Here is a 23,318-nt window from a genome sequence, read left to right as displayed (position 1 = left end):
CTTTTGGGGATAGCAGTAGATTTTAGAGCGAACCCTTTAGAGTAAACCCAAAGCAAACCTCAAATCTAAAACCACCCCTGCAAGTCATAATTCAATTCTTTGGCTGTCAGACAGCCCATCCCAGCTTTTACTTGCTGGTATTAATGGCTCAACACTCCCAAAGGAAGAGTTATGGGCCACCTTCCCTGGCCCTACCTGGACTTCTATCCCTCAGCTCATGTGCCCTGGCTGTGGTGATGTTGCAGGTCCTGACCTGAGAAGATGGGGTGAAGCAGTGGGTGAAGGCGGGGGTGGTGGCTGCTGCTGCGGCAGGCCACGAGGCAAGCAGGGCCAGGTAGAGGGCAGCATGTGGGACGGGGTGGAAGGTGAAAGGCCCAGGATGGACCGCTGAGGCGGGAATGATGTGGATGGGATGGCTAGTGAGAAAGGTGGCAGGTTGGCCAGGGATGATTACGTGAGTAAGGTGGGACAAGGAAATGAGGATCAGGTGAGGCTGGGGAGTATGATGTACTGGGGCAAGGGCTGGGGTGAGGGTAGGGGTGGATGCCGATGGCGGCGGCAGCTGCTGCGGCTTGATGCTGTAGGACACAGGCTGAGTGGCTGTGCCGGAGTTGGCAGAGGCTGTGGCTGGCTGCTGAGTGTGGACGGGCTGCCAGGCTGGAGCGGCTGGGCCGGGGCAGCAGAGGCTGGGCAGGCATTTGCTCGCTGGGCCAGCAGCTGCTCTGGGTGTGTGCTGTGTGGCCTGCTGGAGCTTGCTGTGCTTCTCCAGCCCCTGGGGGGCTAGGGAAGCACCTCGGTCCATCAGCTGAGTCAGTCCTAGGCTTCCCCCCGACCCCGGAGGTGCATAACTGGGGAAGTGCTCCAGGTCTGACGCTGTAGGCAGCAAGCCGGGTTCCACAGGGCCTGGTTGGCTGCCACTCTCCGAGGACTCGAGGGTGTCCCCAGCACTGGCATCAGGGAGCAGTTATGGGTGATGGTTGGGTCCCCAGGATAGCAGTCAGAGTGCACTGGGGAGCCTAGCGGAGCCACAGGGTGATTAGCAGTGGCTTCTTCAGACTCTGGCTCTTCTGGGGGCAGGTCTGATAAGGGGCTGGCTGTTTCCTCTGAGGGGAGCTGATGTCCAGATGGGGCATCTCTGCTCCCTGGAGGCCCTTCTCCTGTGTCTGACTGTTCTTGCTCTTCCCCCTTTCTCAGCCAGACTCTTCACATTTCTTGGGGCTAGGCTTTCAGGAAGCTGGGAGCTTTCCTATTGGTGGAAGAACAGGCTTACTGCTAAGAGAAGGTGGGAGCTTGGGCCCAAACTGACCTTGTGGAGGGTCCTTGAGCTTCAGCCAGCTTTACTAGGGGTGGCCAGCATCTCCTCACTCACACTGGGTTTCCTCTCCACTTTCCTCGACTGAATCTTCTCCAGTAGTTTGGCAGTGACAGTTCTTGTCTTCAGGGCTGCAGTCACCTTCTGACCCTCTTCCTGCACCGATGTTGCTGTTCTGGGAAGGTGGGCCTAACCCTCTGCCATCTTCTTCTTCTCCCCGGGGCCTCCTCCCCAACCCGATCGAAAACAGTGGGGCGACCGGGAGCGGTAGATTTTAAAGCGAATGAAGTCTCGACAACCAGACCGCCTGTCCTCGGGGCTCTCGTGACCCCATGATCCCTTCCTGGAGCCTGACCTCTGGGAGGGGCTCCAGGTGTGCGGCCGCGGCCCCTGCTGCAGCTCCGGCTCCGCCGCCGGCTGTGGGACCTCGATCGCCCCCTCGTGCGACTCTGAGACAGGCGCCGGGACTGGCCGCAGCTGGGGCTGTGGTCATCACCAGAAGATGAGTATTTGTGCGCTTTGGACCGGTGCTTGGAATTGGCTTAGTCTGAGTCATCCGAGTCATGGGAGCTATTGGAGTGCCTTTGTGATCGGTCACTATAGCCACTGTAGCTGTCACCAGAGGAACTGCGCGGCCTACTCTGGCAGCTCTGGTCTGAAGACGCGTCTGAGCTACTTGAGTAAGAAGGCCGGGGAGGAGCGGCGTGAGGAGCGGCGCCGGCCAGGCCGTGAGCGGCTGCGGGAGTGCTCGCTGCCCGGCTCCTCCACCCCCTGCTCCCCCCTCCTCCCTCCTCCTCACTGTACTGGGGTGGAGACTTCAGGTGCAGCCGGCGTGACGAAGCACGATCACTATCCTCATCTCTGCTGGGTCGACTCCGATGGCTGGAGCGGCTGCTCCGTTTGGTGCTAGCTCCTCGCTGGCAGGATGAAGCTGGAGGTTCATCTTTGTGTTTCCTCTCACCGTGATCTTGGGAGGTGCCACCGGCCCCACCTTCATCCTTCTTGCCGCTATTTCCTTCTTCAGCTAGAATGGGTCTCCGCTGGGAACCGTCCTGAGCTCGCCGCGTCTTCGTGGTGGTGCAGGGCTACCACTCCCAGCGGTTCTGGTTTAGGCCCCGGCTCAGAAGCTTCTGGGGCTGATGACTTATTTTTCTTTTGTTTTCATTTCTTGCGCTTCTTAGACTGCTCCCCAGACTCTGCCTTAGAGCTTTTCTCTTCTGGGTCAGCTTTGTGTTTCCATTTGTGTTTGCTGGATTTTTTGTGTTGCTTTTTCATTTTGTGTTGCTTTTTCATTTTGTGTCTGTGGGACTTACCAGATCATTCTTTCTTGCTAGGAAGGCTTCTCCATGTGTCTTCTGTCTCTGACCCATGGCTGCCTCTGGATTCTTGCTTATTCAGGCTGCTACAGGCAGACCCTGAAGCAGGGGCATCCAATCCACCTCCTGAAGAATGCTCTACATTATGCCCCTCTTCCTTGCTTTTATTTGGCTCACCAGGATCACAGCCTTGGAGACGGTCCTTTGAGGAGCCTCCTATGTCCTTTGGCTTTTCTGTCCCTTTAGCTCTGGCATCGTTGTTCTTTGAAAGCTTAAAGTCAAAGTACAAAGAGTTACAACTGTATGAAATGGAGGGTTCTGCCTTCGTGAAAATTAATAGTTCTGATGGTCAGTGGAGGGCAGTGCTTTCATCTTTGCTCAAAACTGGAAAGAAGGGACCAGTAGGATGTTTAGGCCCCTCCTGGCTTTCTTTCCCTGGTGGAGGGGCCTGAGGGGGTTCTTTAGAAGGGTTAGACTCTCTGAATCCTTCTGACTGACTTTCTAAGCTTTGTTCACTTTCATCCCCTCCTGAGGTCGTCTTTGTTTCAGCTTTGCTCCTACGCTCTGTGGGCTCAGCCACACTGGTTTCCGTCGGTCTTTTCTAATCCTTGGCTTGCTGCCAGATTGACGCAGCCCTTAGGCTTGGGAGAACTACTTGTTTTGCTCTCTGGGGGATTCTTTGGGTGTGTACTATTATCACCTTCCCTTTGTTCACTGGCTGTCATGAAGAGTAGGAAAGGAAGATTAGGTTTTACTTCGCACTGTGCTGGGAGGATGTAGTGGTAGTATTCTGGCTCTGCAGCCCCAGCTCCTTCTTCTTACTTCATTCTTTTCAACTTAGATAATGTTGAGACAAGGGACCCTCCATCCTGAGCGTGTTCATCCTCTTTTTTACCATCAAGATTACTGCCACCATCAGAGTCTCCCACCTTCTGAAGTCCTTAGTCAGAAGCCTTCTCAGCAGCTTTTGTTCCATCTTCAGAGGTCCCTTCCTCTGCCTGGTCACTGAAAACTGATGCTATTGATTCAAGTTTGACAGGACCCTTCTTGGCAAAGGAAAATGACAGCCCCAGTTTTTGCAGTGGGGTCCCCAGATTATTCTTAATGCCAAAGCTGATGCCTTGAGATGCCAGCCAGTGAGCCTGTGCCAGTCCAGTGGTATTAGTGATTTGTATTGCAGTGAAAGGGCCTCCTTTATCTGTGGAGAATTCAGATCCCAGGCCGCAAGTAGCGGGCCACTTCCAGGTGCACATTCAGCTTGTTTTCTTTGCTCTGCCAGCTCATGGAGCCACCGTAGGGCTTTCTCCTGTTTCCCCTCATCCTTGCGGGATTTTGAAGATACATTTCAAGCAAACTCTCTCTGCTTAAGATCCTTCCATCTCTGCTTGTGTGCATGACCATAGGAGTTGATATGGTTGTCAAATTCCTGGTGTTTCTGATATTGCTTATCACGGAGTTCACAGTAAAAGCTGGCTCTGAGATCTTCCAATGCTTTGGCAATAGCCTTTTCTTTGTCAACATAATCCCTGTACTTATGTCTCAGTTCTTCTGTGTCTTCTTTTTCCACTTCTAGGACACGGTGCCGTACCGCAGCATCTTCAGCATAAGCAAGCTCCATTTCCATGCAAACCCATGCCCATGACATCATACTTGACAACAATCGGAATGGGATCAGTTTTCCCCTGAAGAGATTTTCCCCAATGCCTGGCCCAGCTTCCACCCATGTGTCTGGAGTAAGTGATGTCCAATACTCTCCAGTTCTATAGGCTTGTCAAGTGATGCTTGTTCAATTTCCAAATGTCTTTCTTCATACTGATCAAAGTGATTACCCTGAAAATCTTGGTCCTTGTTGAAGTGGGAGAAGCAGTCTGCCCTCTTGCCGCCTTCACTCCTCTCAGGATGATGTTCTCCGGTTCACTCCTTCCCTCCCATGACACCTGCCCCTTGCTCCCCTCTTGGTGATTCTTAAACTTTGTGATTTCTGAATTACATTTCATGGAGAAGGCTGAAATATGCTTGGTGCTTTTGAGGAACAGCCAGTATGACTGCCAAGGACTATGCCAAGGGAAGGTATTAGGAGATGAAATTAGTGAGGTAATAGTGTAATATCATATAGGGCGCTAGGCTATTGTAGCAACTTTGACTTTTGCTGTGAGTGATCTGGGAAGCCATTCAAGGATTTTGGACAGAGGATTGACATGATCTGACTTTGAGTTTCACTAGAATTCTCTGGCTGTTATGTTGAAAATAGAAGTTGGTAGGGGGTAAAGACAGAAGCAGGGAGATCAGTCAGGAAGCTGTTACACTGGCAAAAGGTGGTGGTTCTTCAAACAGGGTGGTAGAAGTGGTGATTATAAACTGTGCTCAGATTCTGGATACAGGGCTGACGGAATTTGCTGATCAGTTGAATGTGCAGTGTGAGTGAAGTCAAGGGTTAGTTACCCTGTAGTTTTTGGTTTGAACAACCAGAAAGTTGGAGTTAATATCAATTGAAACAGGAAAAAAATGGAAGGAACATGTTTAGAGAGGAACCTGAGGAGCTTGGTTTTGAGATGTTTACTGACATCCAAGTGAAGATACCAGGGATGCAGCGGGGTGTAGAGTTCAGAAAAGAAGTGTAAATCATCAATGTACAATAAGACTTCCTGTGTTGATGGACATGTTCTGTTTCTGTGCTCACCAGTTTTGTAGTGGTAGTTAGACTGAGTGAGATCACGAATAGAATAAATGTAGATAGAGGAGGGAGGAGATGAGTGGACTGAATCTGGGACATGCCAGTGATTAGAAGCTGAAGAAGAGGAAGTATAGGGGTGTTCAGCTCTGTCGAGGACAAACAGGAGACTGATTGCCCAGAATCTAAATGAAGAGTTTCAAAGAAAAGTGAGAGATTAGCTGAATCAGACGCTGCTAATAGGTTTTGCAGGATGAAGACTGAAAAAATGACCATTGGTCGAGCTGTAGGGAAGTAATCAGTAACCTTGACAAGTACGTGGGATGAGTACCTGACTAGAATGGGCACAAGAGAAAATCAGAAGCCCTCAGACATAGCCAGCAGTAATGCAACACAGTGCAGCCACTGTGGGAAATGATTTATCAGTTCCTTAAAAAGGTAAATACAAGCCAAAACATGGAAACAGCCTAAATGTCCATCAACAGGTGACTGGATAAAGAAGATGTGGTATATTTATACAATGGAATACTACTCAGCCTTAAAAACTGACAACATAATGCCATTTGCAGCACCATGGATGCTCCTGGAGAATGTCATTCTAAGCGAAGTAAGCCAGAAAGAGAAAGAAAAATACCATATGAGATTGCTCATATGTGGAATCTAAAAAACAAAAAGAAAAGCAAACAAACAAAAACAAAAGCATAAATAAAGGACAGAAATAGACTCACAGAGAATACAGACTTGTGGTTACCAGGGGGGTGGAGGATGGGAAGGGATAGACTGGGATTTCAAAATTGTAGAATAGACTACACTGTATAGCACAGGGAAATATACACAAAATGTTATGATAACTCACAGAGAAAAAAATGTGACAATGAGTGTGTATATGTCCATGAATAACTGATAAATTGTGCTGAACACTTGAATTTGACACAACATTGTAAAATGATTATAAATCAATAAAAAATGTTAAAAAAAAGGTAAATACAGAATTACCATAGGAACCTACAGTTTCACCCAAGAGAAGTAAAAATACATGTCCATACAAAATCCTGTACTGAAATATTCATAGCAACATTATTCATAATAGCCAAAACATAGAAACAGCCCAGCTATCCATGAATTTATGAATGGGTAAGCAAACATGGTGTAGCCATACACTGAGTCATTATTCAGCCTTAAAAAGGGATGTACTGATACATGCTAAGGTATGGAAAAGCTTTAAAGGTATGATAAGTCAAAGAAGCCAAGTCACAGAAGACCACATATTATGTGATTCCATTTATACGAAGTGTCCAGAACGGGCAAATGTATACAGACAGAGAGTAGGTCAGTGGTTGCTTAGAACTGGGGGAGGTAGGAGGGAAGTAGAGACTGACTGCTAATAGGTATAGAATTTCTTTTAGTTGGGGAGACAAATTTTTAAAATTAGATCATGTTAATTTCACAATCCTGTTAATATACTTTAAAAACATTGATACTTTAAATGGGTTAATTATATGGTATGTGAATTGTATTTCAATAAAGCTGTTTTTAAAAAGAGAAAGGTAAGGAATTGACAAGAGTACTTGAGACGAATAGAAGAATTAGTCTTAGGTAGTACAGCTAGTTCATCCTTAGCAACAGGAGGGAAGATAAGATGTATTAAAAATAGATGCAGGTAAGTGGGTAGATGGTGGTTGTGGTAGCTTTTTGGAAGGTCTTTTGACTGGTTTTTTTTCTCTCAGTGAAATGGGAAACCAGACCATCAGCTGAGAGTGAGGATGAAAGAGGAGCTGTTGAGGATGGGAAGGAAGGTGTAACACAGACGAGTGAGGAGGGAGGTGCAGGACGATTCCTCAGCATCACCTGTGAGGTTGGTGAGACCAGCCAGCAGGGCTTCTCCAGTCACATTCCGCTGCACAAGGGCAGGTCTGAATAGCGAGATTTAACCAGAGCTGGGTTTTTGCCAAGTGAGCACGTTGAAGAGTCTACAAAATTGAAGATATGTGTAGAGAGTGATTATAAACATGAGCCATAGAATTTAAGTTGCATTAAGAGACAATAAGGCTATAAATATGTGGAAGGAAGATGTGATTGGGTTAATGGATGGTAGGCTCTGATAGAGCTGAAGAATTTTTGGAACCTGATAATAACAAACCCATGTGACCATAAGATCTGAGATAAGGTGAAATAGAAGATTTTTGTTGGAGAAGATGTCAATTAACAAAGGCCAGGGTATCAGATGAGTTATCTCTATGAATATTGAAATTACTGAAATTTATGGCAAGGTTTGTGACAGAAAGAGAGCTGGAAATGAGGAGATTCAGTGAGAACATCTCAAGACCAGTCAGAAGTTGGTGGAGGACTATAGTCAGGTGGGTGGACAATGGGTAGTATTAGATGATGGCACGGGTATTGCAACTCGGCATTTCAGGGAGAAGAGGGAGAAGGAATGACAATGAGGAGCAATAGATACCTGATCTACCTCCAGGCTCACTGGTAAGAATGTATGAGAGAAAAGAGCTTTCACTAGAGAGGGTGGGAGTATCATCAAAGGACAAATTTAATTTAGGCAAGAAGGTAAAGGACAAATTAAGAAAACAAAATACTTGGAAAATTTTGTTGTTGAGAGACCATGAGTTCCAGGGGACACTGAAATTCAAGATAAGAATTTAGGAGTCATTCATATAAAAATAGTATTTAAATCTTTGGAAATTGGTGAGATCATGAAGAGAGGAAGTATAGAGAGAGAACAGAAGTGGGCCCAGGATTGTCCCCTGAAGCTTCCCAGCATGCCAAGATTTGGGTAAAGCAGTGTTTCTCACCTTTTTTTTCATTGTTCCCCAAGGAGCCTTTGTAGACATTTGTGTCCTAATCATGCACTCCAGGAAATTTTAACACCACAGATACACTGTTTGTCTCTTCATGTACTGTGACCCTTTGAAGGCCACAAACCATTATAATATCTGAGATAATTTCCCCCCACCTTCCAAGAAGCATTTTTTGCTCCTTTGGGGGCAAGGTTGCCTCCACTGAACTGCATGGGTCACAGGATAGAGAAGTGAGGGGAGGAGTAACCACTAAGACAGGAGAAAAGCCAGGAGAGGGTGACATAGTGAAGCCAGGAGAAGGAGCGTGTGAGAAGGAACAAGAAAAGGTCCTGAATACTGGAGAGTACTTTCCACATGATTTGGCAACGTGGAGGTTACTGTGACCATCACAGAAGCAGCGTCAGCACACTGACGGGCCAGAAATGCAGCGGTGAGTGAAGAGCATCTAAGAGGCGAGTAAATGAAGGCTCAAGTGAGGGTGGCTTTGAGAAGCTTGTCTGTAGATGAGTATGAGGAGTCGGCGAAGAGCAGGAGGAGGCTTAATGGGGAACATGAGCCTTGCTGTCAGTTGTGTGATACAGTTAGACTCTAAACCCTTACAAAGAAGCAGAAAGAATGTTTTGGTAGGTGGAAACTATTTTAAGCTCAAGCTAGAGGTGAAAACATGTAAGACGTATTTGGAAGAATGGTGAAGGAGTACAATTTGCCTGTGGTTGGTAGCTGTGTGTCACACTGTTTTAGGGATGGAGACTGTATTAGTAGGCTGCAGCTAAACTCAAGAGTCTTGGGAGCTAAGCAGGACAGTTTGGGTTTACTATGGTAGGCCGCTTAATTTATCTTAGTTTCTTACGTGGAGTAAATAACATGTTAAGTGCAATGTTTAGGGTGGTCTGGTTGAGACCAAACAGGAAACAGTAGTTCACATGTAGTCAAATATTAACAGATTTTTGAATGCCTACTCTATATAGAAAATGTGTATTTTTGAGCCCAGTTTCCTATTCATCTCTTCCATTATCCAACCACTGTCTGCCCTACTTTTTTGGTTCTCATATCATGACCATAGTCACCTAAATATGCACTGTCCAGTATAGCAGTCACTAGCCACGGGTGGATATTGAGCGCTTGAAATATTGCCAGGGTGAACTGAGATGTTCTCGAAGTGTAAAATACACCCTGGATTTCAAAGATTTAGCCCACACAAAAAAGAATATAAAATATCAATAATTATTTAAAATGATTATGTGTTGAAATTAAATATTTATAATATACTAGGCTAAATAAAATGTTATTTATTAATTTCACCTGTTTCTTTTTACTTTTTTTAATGTGGCTACTAAAAATTTAAAGTTACACATAGACTCGCATTTGTGGTTTGCATTATATTCCTACTGGACAGCGCTAACCTAAATCATGCTGCCAAGCCACAGCTGCTAACTGCTTTCTAGCTCTGCTCTCTGTGCTGTCAGAGGCTGATGCCACCTACCTGCCCTCCACCCTGCTAGTTAATGCCATCAATCTACTTGTCTTTGTCTACACTGCCCGGTGAGAAAATGAGCTCATTTGCTGTTAGTTCCCATAACTAAAGAACACGTAGTGGCAGAGACCCATGAGCAGAGGCAGAGGGTGTCTGAGTGGAAGAACTAATGGTAGAAAAGGGTAGGACTGGAGTGGAAATAAAAGCATTGTCAGTTGTAATGCCTCATCATTTACAGATGAGGTGAACTCAGAAAGGTGAGATAACGAGCTGTCTCTATCTGGACACCTTCTTGTCAGATTGTTAAAAATCTCAAAAATATATCCCCTTTCCCTCTCCACCCCTCAAAAGTGTTTTTAGTATATTTTAAATTCCTATACTTTTCTTTTTCTTCTCCTCTCCCTTTTTTCTTATCCAGCAAGCACTGACTTATGTACTGCGGACAGCTTATTTGAAGGTGTCAGCAATACAGTCAGTGCGACTACATAAACGTACTTTACAATGAAAACGTTAACATGGTATTTTTCTTGAAAAGAAAGTAACTTGGTATATTAAATTTATCTAGCTAGCAAAGTCCTGAGGAAATAGGACACATAAGAGAGAATTTTTTTAATTAGGGAAAAAGAAAAATCAATGAAGGCTATCCAGATCCGGGGTACCTAAAGAGGCCTGAACATCCTTAATGAGGGGGCTCAGCTGCCAGGGACGTCGTGAGAGTAGTATGATCCTAATGGGAGGGGGGAGGAGCGAGCCAGCATGATGTGAGGAAAGAGATTCTGAAAATTCGGCCTCACCAAAAGTGAACTTCATTCAAGGCCAATCCTGCCAGAACAAATGGTTTAATTTTCTAAGCTCTGTGGATTTTCTCCTCTTGAGCTTACTCCAGTTCTCTGGAGAAACCAGAGATACTTTTGCATTAATAAGCAAACAATAGAAGAAAGATTGCAAAAGACTGTAAAATTAATTGTTTCCCTAGCACCTAGCTGAGGAACCACAGGGAATGGGGATTTTGGCTGGCAAAGGTTAGAGGAGGAGTGAATTTTAATTTGGAAATTTCTGTTCCTAGAGTGTTAGAGCAGGGCCAGAGCTGGGCACAGCTTGTTGGAGGCTCTAGCGTGGGGAGAGGAACACGGCAAGCTGGGGTACCTAGGAAGCGCTGGGGGATCTCAGTAATAAGGTGAGGAGGAGGTGAAGGTGGAAAGCAGAAAATGGGTAGGAAGACAAAGTAAAAAAGCATAGCACAAACTAGAACGCGCAGCGTGACTTTAACCACGCAGGCCAGTCTGTGTGATGGTGAGACTAGCACTGTGTGTCACAGTCAGGAAAATAGTTATTGAGATGGTGGTGCTGTCTGACTTTTCAAAAGATAACTTATGTTCATCTTTTGAAAACAAATACAATAAAAGGAGGTCAGTGTGGAAACATTTTAATTTTGTTCAGAGTTGACTGTCTCTCCTTTTTTCCAAATGCTCACCTGGGGCTTCTGCCAAGCCTTCTCTTCCATTTTTGGCTTAATGTAGCTAGCTGCAGGTTTTTGTTCCTTGATTTCTCTTTGTCTAGAATATCCCATTAGTAGCAAAGTCTGATGGATCCTTTCTCTGAAATCCTTTCCTCTCTCTGTGTGCTGGTGCTTCACAGCAGGGTTTACTGCAGACTCTTTTGTTTCCTCTCCTCTCCAAATTAGCTTATGTACCATTGTTACCTTCCTAAGCACCAATTTCATCCTTCACTTGTCTGCTTTATTAAAAGCATAAAGATCCCTTATGATTTTTCACAAATAGCCAAACTTATTAATGTATTATTTATGATTTTCTATAATCTGATCAAGTTTGCCCATCCAGCCATATTTCCCACCACTCTGCAACATAATCTTATGTATAAACCTTCTTATAATCTGTCCATATGGCACGATGTTTCTTATGTGTGTTTTTTCCATCACTTGTTCTCCCTCAGAGAATGCTGCTTCTCTCACTACCTTGGCAAGTTCTGTTCATTTTTCTGAATCTGGTTTAGATATGATCCTCTCCAAAGGATATTTCTAAGTGCTACAGGATTTATCAACATCTCTTTTCAAACTCATTCGGTGCTTTAAGGCATTTATTACATTTTACACTTTATTATACTTTATCATTATCTTAATCTCTGTTTCCTGTATGTTCTTTGCCCAACTGGATTATTAGCTTCTTTAAGGGAACAGGCATTTCCAAACAAGTTATTTGCTTTAACCTGTTACTAAACACAGAATAGATTCTCAATATTTTTGATTGAAATAGTGTTGTTGACCAATTGTGATAGAAAGGTTAGATAAGCGAGATAAAGCAGCATCCGTAAGCGATGATTTACTTAGATATCTGAAGCTGAAAGCTGCTCCCTTAGAAACTCAAACTCAGTCTTGTAAAAAATCTAACTCTCTATTATAAGTTTTCCTAAAAATATAGATATCTATTGCTGCATAACATATCAGCTGAAAATTTGGTTGCTTAAAATAATGAACCTTTGTTATCTCATGTAGGTCAGGAAGCTGGGTGCAGGTGAGTGATTCTGGCTTAAGGTCTCTCTCTCTCTCATGAAGTTGCATTCAGTGTGTCAGCTAGGATGCAGTCTCATCTCCAGCCCAACTCAGGAGGATCTGCTTTCAAGCTTATGTGGTTATTGGCAGGATTCAGCTCCTCACAGGTTGTTGGATTGAGGTCCTCAGTTCCTCACTGTGCCCAGAGGCCTCCTTCAGCTCCTTTCCATGCAGGTCTCTCCAGGACAGCTCAAAATATGGCAGCTGGCATTCCTCAGAGGGAGCAAATGAGGGAGCACCATGCCCAAAGCCACAATAGTTTGTATTCTTATTTTGGAAGTGGTATCTCATTAATTCTGTCATTTTATTCACTAGAAGGGAGTCCAATCCACACTCAAGGGAAGGGGGTTATAAAAAGGTATGACTGTCAGGAGATGGGGATGATTGAGGTCCATTGAAGAGGCTGCCTCTATCAACTAGGCTATTCTCTTGTCCACAGAGGTTTTCTGACATCAGAAAAAGAGGAGTTCTTAACTGGATTTTTTTCCAAAATTATTCTATTCTTAGCACTTAAGTTTTTAATCAATGATAGCCTTTCTAGAGTCATTTTAATATTGAATAATATAGTGTTCTGCATCTTGACCCTTCTAACGTGTTAGGAAAGCATATACTACAGTCTGTTATCAGGATCAATACAGAACTTTAATGAAATACAGGATACAAGTATAGCAAATATGCTCTCAATCATTTGAATAAATAATGTATAAAACTTACTCAAAACATAATTTTCAGTTAAATGTATTAAAACCTCAACATATAAATATATAATGTGCCATGTATGATAAGGACACAAACATATTTGTTAAGTGTGTGTGTGTGTGTGTGTGTGTGTATGTATATCATATATATTCCTATGAATCAATTAGTTTAATGCTTTTAGGGCTATATAATTCTATGAATCAGTTAATTTAATGCTGTTAGGGCTATATATTTCTGTGAATCAATTAATTTAGTGCTTTTAGAGTTCCTGTGCCTATGGTGGAATAAAATTACTACTAGATTTTGCTCTTAAAGTTCTAATTAAAAGCATAAATAATAATATATTGATGCTCATAGGAATTCTTTCATTATCAGAGTTGGAAAGATTAAGAGAATACTTGATGCAGTCTTTAGAAGTTTATATTAAATTAGAAAATAAAGATTATATTAACAGTTTCATCAACATGTTAGTGACTTGGGAGGCTGGATGAGAAGTTGGTTCCATATGTTACTGTTTATATCAAAATAAATTCCAGGTAAGTTAAAGATTTAAACATTAAAAAAAGCAAACATAAAATTACATGAAGAATGCATTTGGAAACGTTTGTAGACTCTGAAAAGGTGAATATCTTTCTAAACATGACATCCAACCCAGAAGCCATTATAGGAGAACTGACTGTATTAAAACTAATTATTTCTGAATGGTGAAAATAGGCAAAAAATGGGGAAAATAAATATTTACCACACATATAACAGGAAATGTTCTAATTCGTCTAATAGAAAAATAACTTTTATAATTCAATAAGAAAAGAGTAAAACTTGTATAGGCAAGTGATTCAAAGAAAAAAGTGTATATAGTTAATACATAGTTAAAAAGGCAAAACATAGATTAAAAAGGTACTGCATATATTAAAATAGTGCTACATATGTTTAAAAGGTGCCACATACACTAAAAGTCATATATGTATTAAAAATGTGATCCACAAATGATAAATGCTAGAGAGAATGTGGAGAAAAGGGAACCCTCCTACACTGTTGGTGGGAATGTAGTTTGCTGCTGCCATTATGGAAAACAGTATGGAGATTCCTCAAAAAACTAAACATAGACTTACCCTATGATCCAGCAATCCCACTCAGCATATATCCAGAGGGAACTCTGATTTTAAAAGATACGTGCACTCCAATGTTCATAGCAGCACTATATACAATAGCTAAGACATGGAAACAACTTAAATGTCCATCAACAGATGACTAGAAAAAGAAGCTGTGATGTATTTGTACAATGGAATACTACTCAGCCATAAAAAATAATAAAATAATGCAATTTGCAATATCAGTGGACTTGGAGGTCGTTATTCTAAGTGAAGTAAGCCAGAAAAAGAAAGAAAAATACCATATGATATCACTCATATGTGGAATCTAAAAAAAGAAAAAAGACACAAATGAACTTATTTACAAAACAGAAACAGACTTACAGACATAGATGACAAACTTATGGTTACTGGGGGATAGGAGGTGGGAAGTGATAAATTGGGAGTTTGTGCTTTGGAAATATTAACTACTATATATAAAATAGATGAACAGGTTTCTTCTGTACAGCACAGGGAACTATATTCAATATCTTGTAGTAATATATAATAAAAAATATGAAAATTAATATATGTATGTATATGTATGACTGGCACATTATGCTATACACCAGAAATTGACACAGTGTAAACTGACTATACTTAAATAAAATTAATTAATTAATTAATTAAAAGGTGATACCAATAAAAGTACATGTATAAAAACTATTAAACTTTTTGAAGTATAGTTGCTTTACAATATTATATTAGTTTTAGATATACAGTATAGTGATTCAGTATTTTTATAGATTATCCTCTGTTAAAAATTATTACAAGATAATGGTTATAATTCCAAGTGCTATACAGTATATCATTGTTTGTATCTTTCAGTTCCGTACCCCTGTGTTGCCCCTCCCCCTTCCCTCTCTCCACAGGTAATCGCTAAGATATCAGTTTTTTTAATGTAAGGAGAAGTTTGTTTATGTCTAAGAATGGCAGACATTTAGAAGAGTGGTAACGCTTGTTCTTGGAAAAGTGTGGAGGTAATGTTTATACTTGTTGATGAAACTTGGTTAAACCTTTTAGAGCTTTATTGTAGTGACATGGCAAGATGCTCAAATATATTGTAAAGGGTAAGAAAAAATTCCAAAGCATTGTAGGATGTACACTGGAAAAATTTATGTGAGACTGTGACTAACGGTTAACATTGATTTTCTCTGAATGGGATTGAGGAGTCACTTTTGTATGTCGCATGTTGCTATAATTTATCATTAAAATATATTACCTTCGTAATTAGAAAGAAAACATTTCTAAAAGGCAATTTTACAATTTCTCTTTATAGGAGATTACATGTTTGATACAAAGCCAAAAGAAATGCCAGAAATTCAACATTTAAACTATGAGCAGGTAATTGACACAGTTTTTGTTATATTAAAATATGTAATTTTAACTTATGGATGTATTCTTTGATCCCTATCAGTGGCTTTTCAGGTATATTCTTTGATTTCTTTATTTTGAACACCCTTTCAAAAATATAAAAAACATCCTTTTTGTAAATGAGGATAAGGAATTTTTATTATTTTTTAAATGTGATGATGTATGGTGGTTTTATTTTTAAAGCCCTATCATCTAGATATGTGTACTGAAGTATTTATGGATGATATAAATATGTCTGGGCTTTGCTTCAAAATAATACAGACGAGGGGAAGTGGGTGGGGGTAAGGGTGAGGCGTCTTAGCCAGGGGCACATGGGATTATTATAATTGTCTACTTTTGTGTCTGCTCAAAATTCCCTACAATAAAAAATAATCATAAAAAAATGCAAATCAGATCAGTCTCTCCCCTCAAAAGCTTCCTCAGCTCCGCAGTTACTTAGGGTAAAATCCAAATATTTCCCTGTGTGGTTGGGACCCCACCACCTTCTGCAGGCTTCTCTCTGTCCCTCAGAAACCCCAAGCTCCTTCCCACCGCTGGGCATTCGCATCACCTGCCACCTGCCCCCTCTACCTGGAGCCCCCCACCACCTTATCAACACACCTTATCAACCCTCCCTCACCCCCCAGGTCTCAGCTTAGACATATTTCTTAAGGCACTTTTATCAACCACCAAACCACAGGGGGCCCCATTAGACTTCCTTGTGGCACGGCATCCTGTGTTCTTCCTTCAGGAGGCTTATCCCAGCTGTGAGGGCAGGAATGTGTTTGGAACTTTCTCCCCACAGGACGGCCAGTTCGGCGAGGGCCTGCCGCCCCCAGGCCTCAGGCAGTGCCTGTCCCGGAATGCTCTCCCCTGCCAGTCATCTAATTCAGGTCCCAGCCTGGCCCTTTGCCCCGGATCTGAAGCCTGACCAAGGAAGGCCAGAGAAACAGGGAGAAGGTGGGCCAGGGTTGCCCCCAGAACCAAAGGTGGGTTTGCCACCTGCCCAGCCCTCATCCAGACACGAATTTCAAAGCAGCCCAGGAAGTTTCTCCTCTAGAGCATGGGAACATCATCCCCACAGCCTTCTCCTCCCTCACCCGTGTCTCCCTGAGCCCCCACCTCCTTGCTGATCCCACCCAATCCCAGCTTCCCAGGACCTGAGTGTCTCCCTGGCCCAGACTCAGCCCCACTCCCCCAGCCCCAGCCTGGCTCCAGGCTCCAGGGATGAGGGGACATGATTCTGAACAGGCACCTTAGGGGTGAGGACCACGGCAGAGCCCCCACTGATGCTGAGGATAGGCACGAGGGGCTGGGAGGAGATGAAGTCCAGGATCTGGGCCACAGCCTCAGTGCCGACGTTGCCCTCAGAGACGATGCCTTGGACGCGGGCAGCACCCAGCAGCCCGCAGATCTGGGTGAGAAGACTGCTGGGGTTGGTGGTGTTGACCCCCACGGTGAGTGGTTGGATCTCTAGGAGCAGGTCCAGGAAGCTCTGGGGGATGAGGCGGGTATGGGCCTGGGCCTGCAATGGCCCTGAGCTGCCGAACACCACGGCCACCGTCACAGCCTGCTCGCCCTGCCCGGGGCCCAGCCCTGCGCATGCATCAAGGAGTGAGGTGAGCAGCACGGCTGGCCCCAGAGCCCCCCACCATGTCCACCAGAGGGTCCTGCAGAGAGACCAGGGTAGGCATGGGGAGGGAGGCAGAGGCACGAAGAGAAAAGAGAGACAGAGAGGAGGCGAAGGCCAGCGTCACAGGGGCACGCATCCAGAGGATGAAAGAGAAGGGGGGGAGCCTCCTTCCTCAAAGAGAGGCAGAGAGAGAGGGAGACAGACAGACACAGACAGACAAAGAAAAAGAGACAGAGGTTAGCTGAGCATCCAAGCGCAGCCCAGAGGGCGGGGGCTGGGAAGAAGATGCCAGGCTAGGTGCTCATTACTTCCGTTTTATGGGTGAACACCATGCTTGGAAACTCATCCATCTGGGTTCTGCCCCAGGAAGGTACACAGCAAATGCTAATCTGGTGCCAAGTGCATGGATTTGTGTGGAGAGGCTTGAGTTCAAGTCCCAGTTCTGCCACTTACTAATTGTGTGATCTTGGGGAAGTTGCCTAGCCTCTCTGAGCCATGTTTTCTTGCCTGCAACAATCACAGGACCTACTTCACAATGGTGTGAGGGGTGCCCGCTCTTATCAGCATCCTTATCCTACAGGTGACAGCCCCACAGCCAGGGGAAGGCAGGCAGCTCTGTCTCACACACACACACACACACACACACACACACACACACCATTCTCCATCCTAAACTGGACCTAACATCTTCAAGGAACCTCCTCTGCATAACCCTGCCTGTCTCAGAGCCCCCTCCTCCTGGGCACTGGACATCCCTACCCTCCCCCCATTGCCTCAGTTAGTAGCCGCTCTTCCACAGCAGGTGTGTGACCCAGTTGATTTGTTCGGAGCTCAGAGTCACCTGAAACCCTGAGGTATCTCACATATGAGCTGCCTCCCTAGGCCATCACTGATGGGAGGGGATTTTTACCATAAGCCAAGGGCCTGATGTGTATCCCTGCTAAATGAGCATCATGGCTTTGGACTGGGACCAACAGCCACACTGGTGAGTGGTGCCCATGCATGCAGTTCTCCCTCCCAGCCGGCCATCAGCCACAGCTTTACCCCCTCTCCATCTCCATGACATCCCCAAAAAACTTCCGAACAGGGGAGAGTGGAAGTGCGACCAGGCCGGGCCTGGTTGAATTCAGGAGGAGGAGACTGGTGTTTTGGCGGGTGAGGGAATACTGTGCTCACTTTTCTGCCCTTGCAACTCCCCCTGTGTGTGATTTCCTCGTACACTGACTTCCAATGTCAGCCTGGAGGCGCGTGTGCGTCTTGTGTGCGAGCCTGAGCGTGCTGTGCCCACAGCTAGCTCCAACCAGAGGTTTCAAATTACACCTGAAAAGGGCACTGCCGTGCTTGTTCCACACTTTGCAAGGCCTCTCTGTGCTCCTCTCTGCCCATACCTGTAGGTTCCCCACCCTCTGGGAAGCCCAAAGCTTCCCCCACCTCTGCCTCCCAGCTCTGAGCTCCAGATCTCTGCTGCCCAGAACAGCAGCCTCCAGTCACGTGTGACTATCGGGCACTTAAATGTGTCTCGTCGGAATTGCGGTGTGTCGTGTCAAATACACACTGGCTATTGAAGACTTAGTGTTCAAAAAGGAAAATATCTCAATATTTTTATATGGATTACATGACAAAAGAACATTTTAGATACATAGAGTTAAACACAATATAGCCTTAGAATTCATTTCACCTTTCTTTTTACTTTTTCTACTGTGCCTTCGTGAGCTCTCATGTGGTTTCTTTTGGAAAACGTGGCTGTAGATGAAGGTCCCAGGTCCTCCCTCAGCTCCAACGGGGCGCTGTCCCCCGAGACTCTCTGATGGGAATGTGTCCTCCAGGACTGGAGTTGAGGAGAGGAAGCTGAGGGAGGTCTTGCCTCTCACAGAAACAGATCTCAGGATGCCTCTGGAGGGAGGGGTCCCAATCAGGCAAGTCTTTGAACTTAAAATAGCAATGGGCAGACTCAAAGAGATGTAGACTCCAGAATGTTAGCACCACATGGCATCCAACCTCCCACAAAGGCAGGAGAGGGGGACCCACTGGCCTGAAACACTCCTCTGGCCACTGCAACCCTCAAACAGCACAGCTGCTCCCTGGTGCCCACAAATTAAGCCCAGACACTGGGTCTCATGGACAGAGCCCCACACACTCTGACCCCAACCAACTGTCCTCCCTTCCGTGGACCACACACTCTTGTCACTTAGGGGTGACCCTACTACCCTCGTCTCTTGGCTTTTGCTCTGCTGTTCCCTCAGGCTAGAATGTCCTCTTCCCACCACCTCTCTCTTGTCTGCACAACAGATCCCCGAATTTTCAGAGCCCAACCTCAATCCCTCTCCCACAGAGCACCTGCCTTAGTTCATCCAGGCTCTGGAAACACGCGTGAGAAGACAGAGGGTCTGGGTCTGGCTCTAGGCCGGTTGCCCTTCCCCCCACCCCACACCCCCACTTCTCCTGGGTTGGGGAGCTCCTCTGCCAGGGTTTCCCTTATTTTGCTCCGTGGCAGGTTATTTGCCAGCCCAAGATGCCCCCGACCCACACTGGACTATTGTCTTACAGACCTCTGCCCACCCACTTGGGGTCCACCCCTTTCACAAGTGAGCTGTTAATATTTTATGAACACCCGGGCCCAAAAAGGGTCCAGGGAGAGGATGGCATTGGTCAGTATTCCAGGACCCTCAGCATCACCTTGAACCGCCTGAGCATCTCCATGTGCTCGCCCAATCTCAGGCAGGCTCCCACACACGGACATGCACACACACTCACACTCCAGACATCTGATGGCTGCCCCCTCTCCCAGGCCAGAAGCCTTGGTCCCAGGAGTTGGCCCCACCCACCAGCCACGCTGTCTCTGGGGGAGCCGAGGGACCGAGGCTCGGTGGCTCCTCTGGATCCACTTCCCTCCGAGTGAGCGGACTCTGCTTTACCGTCGGGTTTTCCTCCCTCCCTTTGGCTGAGCTAAAACCCAAACCCAGGTGTCAGGGGAGACAACCATTTCTCCATCATGACCCCACTGACGCGGGCACGGAGATCTCCCTCCTCCAAGACTAACTCCCCCCTCCCCGCTGATTCCGCCGAACCCCCAGGGAACCTCTTACTCTTGGCCTGTGAAGTTCGGGGTATTTTTAGGCCAGCGATAAATAATTCATAGGGAAAGTGGCATCAGGCTACCCCCACGTGAGGAAGGGGTGTGTGCGGCGAGAGCCACCATCACCCGCGGCTCAGGGACACTGGCGTTGCGGCAGAGGCAGCAGTGGCGACTCCGAGTAACGGGACCCGCGCCACGCCTCCTGGCGGCCAAGCTGGGCACCACGCACTCCACGCCCCTCGCCTCACAGGTACCCTCTGCGGGGGGGGCGTGTCCTCGCTGCCAGGCCCCCTTCCCCACTGCCCCAAGCTGGTCGCCACCCCAAGCCCCGAGGGTGGGGGTTGCGGAGCTCTCCTGACAGGCAGAGCTGTGGGCGGGTACCACCCCGGGCCTGCCCTGGGGCAAACCCAGGGGTCTGGACCCCTGCTGACCCAATCCCCTGAACAATGCTATTTGAGTTTCTAGTATTGGCACAGCCAGAAACTACATGGGTTCCAAACTAGAATCTGCTGAGTCCCCTCCAAGTTCCTCAGTTTCTCCATGGCCTGAATCAGGACCAAGCCAGGGCAGTGCCCCCATCGGAGGGCTGGGACCCGAGCCAGAAGTCCTATCGGGTGAGCAGGGCTAGGGCTAGTGGGGTGAGCTCAGGGCCCAGTGGGGTGAACTCAGGGCCCAGTGGGGATTCCCCTTCGCTCACCCAGCAGGATCTTTGGATGGATCGTGGTGCGCACCTTTTGGAATTTTTTGGTTGCTGGGTGCCTTTGCCTTCTCATGGCCCTGGCCCTGCCCGCTTAGGCCTAGGCACCAACAGCCTTCCGCAGCAGGAGGCTCGGGGTTTCCCTTCCCCGCCGTCAGGGATCCTGATGGAAGACCCGGCAGACCAGAGCCAACCCACTGGTGCGGCAGCCAGGGCCCAGAGCACAGGGGCTCACGGCTCTCCCGGGTCCTCTTTGCCCACCGGTAATTTCCTATCCTCGGAGCCTGGGTCCGCCTGGGAGCGAGGTCAGCACTTGGGAAGATCCCACAAAAGGTGAAGCCCAGGCTTATTACCTGAGGTCAGAGGAGGGAGCAGTATGCGGAGCAGCGGAGAAAAGGAAGAGCTGGAAGGGGAGGACCTGGGGGGAATCACGGCGGGTGAAAGGGCAGGGGTGTGAAGGCAGATGTGCGCAGTAGGTGCTCAGCAAACCTCTGGAAGCAGGGGACCAGGCTTCTGGAGCCGCCGACAGCCCTCTTCGTCCTCTCTGCTCTGTGCCCTCTCCAGCTCGCTTCTGTCTGGCAAATCCGGCCATGGCCCCAGCTCACAGCCCCGTTCCCTCCACACCCACCCCCAACCCCCCGGCTTCCAGCAGCAACGGTTGCGGGGCCGGCAGCCCAGACTCCCGCGTCCAGCACCGCCCCCTCCCCCGCGGTGCCGTGTCGCCGGGAGGAGCTGGAGGGCCGTGTGCCTGTCACCTGGGTCTCTCTTCTTCACCTCCTCTCTGGCCGCCCCGGTCCAAACCCAAGGCCCAGACCCCGAGAGTCTCGGTCCCCCGACCGCCCCCTCCTCGGGGTCGCTGCGCTGGCCAGATTCTCCCTGGTGTCCCGCGTCTGCCTCCATTTTCGTTGCCGGGGGGCGCCTGAGCCCAGCCCCAAGTTTGCGGCGCAGCTGGCGCCCCCAGCTCGCCGCCCTGCCACTCATCGAAGGGAAAAGGCGCTGCGCCGGCGCCCAGAGCCCGCACCGGCCGCCTCCCGCGCGGTGCACGTCCCGGCGCCTTGGCTCCACGCGCTGGCGCACTCTGTCCTAGCTCGGCGGGCACCTGAGCCCGGGCGCCCCGGGGCCAGTGCCCGTGGCCCGTCCTGGCGGGCTGGGCCGGGCCCACCCCCGCGCCTCATGCCCCGCTCCGTGCTCTCCTCCTGTGGGCCGCTAGGGGCCCGGCTCCATCCCTGGGTGTGCTGCACCAGGCATGTCTGTCTCCCGGGGCCAGACAGCCAGCCAGCTGTGGGAAGCGCTGGCAGCCACCCGCGGGGGCCCGCCCGGTAACAACCATTCTTAACTCAGCCGTATTTATCATATGCCATGTTTTGCTGATCTGTTTTATATGAATATATATAATACATATATAATTAAATATAGATATCATTCTACACATCCATGTAGAATGGTAACCTGGTAATTTCCTTGAAAAAATTGACTTTCAAGTGAATTTGTCATTCATTCATCTTTACTCATTTATTTGTGTTTTACAATTAAGTTGCATTTAGAAAATAGTTCAGCAGATGATGTCTGGGATATGGCATTAGGACAACACCAGCTGTTCCATAGTTTCAGTGTGTCTGCATTTCTTGGCATGTTCCTTAGAGACACTAGTCTGTAATATACGAGGGAACACTGCGTTCAAAACTACTGACGCTGGAAGAAAGCAAGTAGAGCTTCATTTTCTTAAGTTTTCTTTTTGACAACAGAAGGCAAGAAGAAATCAGATTCTTACAGTGGAAGAAATTATCAGCCAATGCAGAAACAGACATCAGTGGAAACTTTATATTTATTTTCAAAGTAACTTTTTCTACATACCTTCACCAGTATCCAAATGGCAAAAAAGAAAACTCACTTCAGTATTGCAAAATTTCTTGAATTTGAATGTTCTATAATCTAGTCCTAACAAAATCTAAAAGCCATTATATTACTGAAAGACATTTCCAGCGTGGGGGTGGGGAAGACCTAATTACTTGCTTTTTATTGGAGAAACACACTACACAGCAAACCTGAGTTAAAAGTAAAGGATAGAAAAACATATACCATGAAAACACTAATCATAAAAATGTAGGGCTGGCTGTATTACTTCTTTCAGAAGATGTAACAATCCTAAATGTATATTCACTTAATAACAGGGCTTCAAAATACACAAAGGGAAGACAGAACTGAAGGAATAAATTTAAAATTTCACAATTATAGCTGGAGATTCCAACATTCTTCTCTAAGTAGTTGGTGCAACAAGTAGAAAGAAAATAAGCATATGGGAGGGGCTTCAAGAGGGTGGAATAGAAGAACATGGAACTCAAAAAATATGTACTGAATTCTGGATTGTTTTGAGGATTAAAATGTCTTTAAGACACGTAAAGTGCTGATAATAATGCACAGCAGTTGCACACTAAGTCCTCAAAAAAGCTGATGTCATGGTTATTAGAAAACGGTTTCTTTCGTATAAGGACTTAAGTAATACTTTCCAAATAGGTTTTATTACCATAAAAGCCAGTTTTTGTTGAAAAAGACAACAAGAAAATCCTGGTATATT

At 46.4% G+C, this 23,318-nt stretch overlaps 2 pseudogenes; both read right to left on the bottom strand.

Moving 5' to 3' along the window:
- Positions 1–215: 215 nt before the first annotated feature.
- LOC141575398 (G patch domain-containing protein 8 pseudogene) lies at positions 216–9,624 on the bottom strand (annotated as a pseudogene).
- A 6,896-nt stretch (positions 9,625–16,520) lies between these two features.
- LOC141575397 (glutamate receptor ionotropic, NMDA 2C pseudogene) lies at positions 16,521–17,537 on the bottom strand (annotated as a pseudogene).
- Between the last annotated feature and the right edge of the window lie 5,781 nt (positions 17,538–23,318).

This window comes from Camelus bactrianus, chromosome 28, assembly GCF_048773025.1.
Source record: "Camelus bactrianus isolate YW-2024 breed Bactrian camel chromosome 28, ASM4877302v1, whole genome shotgun sequence".
In the NCBI taxonomy this organism is placed as follows: domain Eukaryota; kingdom Metazoa; phylum Chordata; class Mammalia; order Artiodactyla; family Camelidae; genus Camelus; species Camelus bactrianus.
The sequence above is the reverse complement of the archived record's forward strand: the minus strand, read 5'-3'. Positions and strand labels throughout refer to the sequence as shown.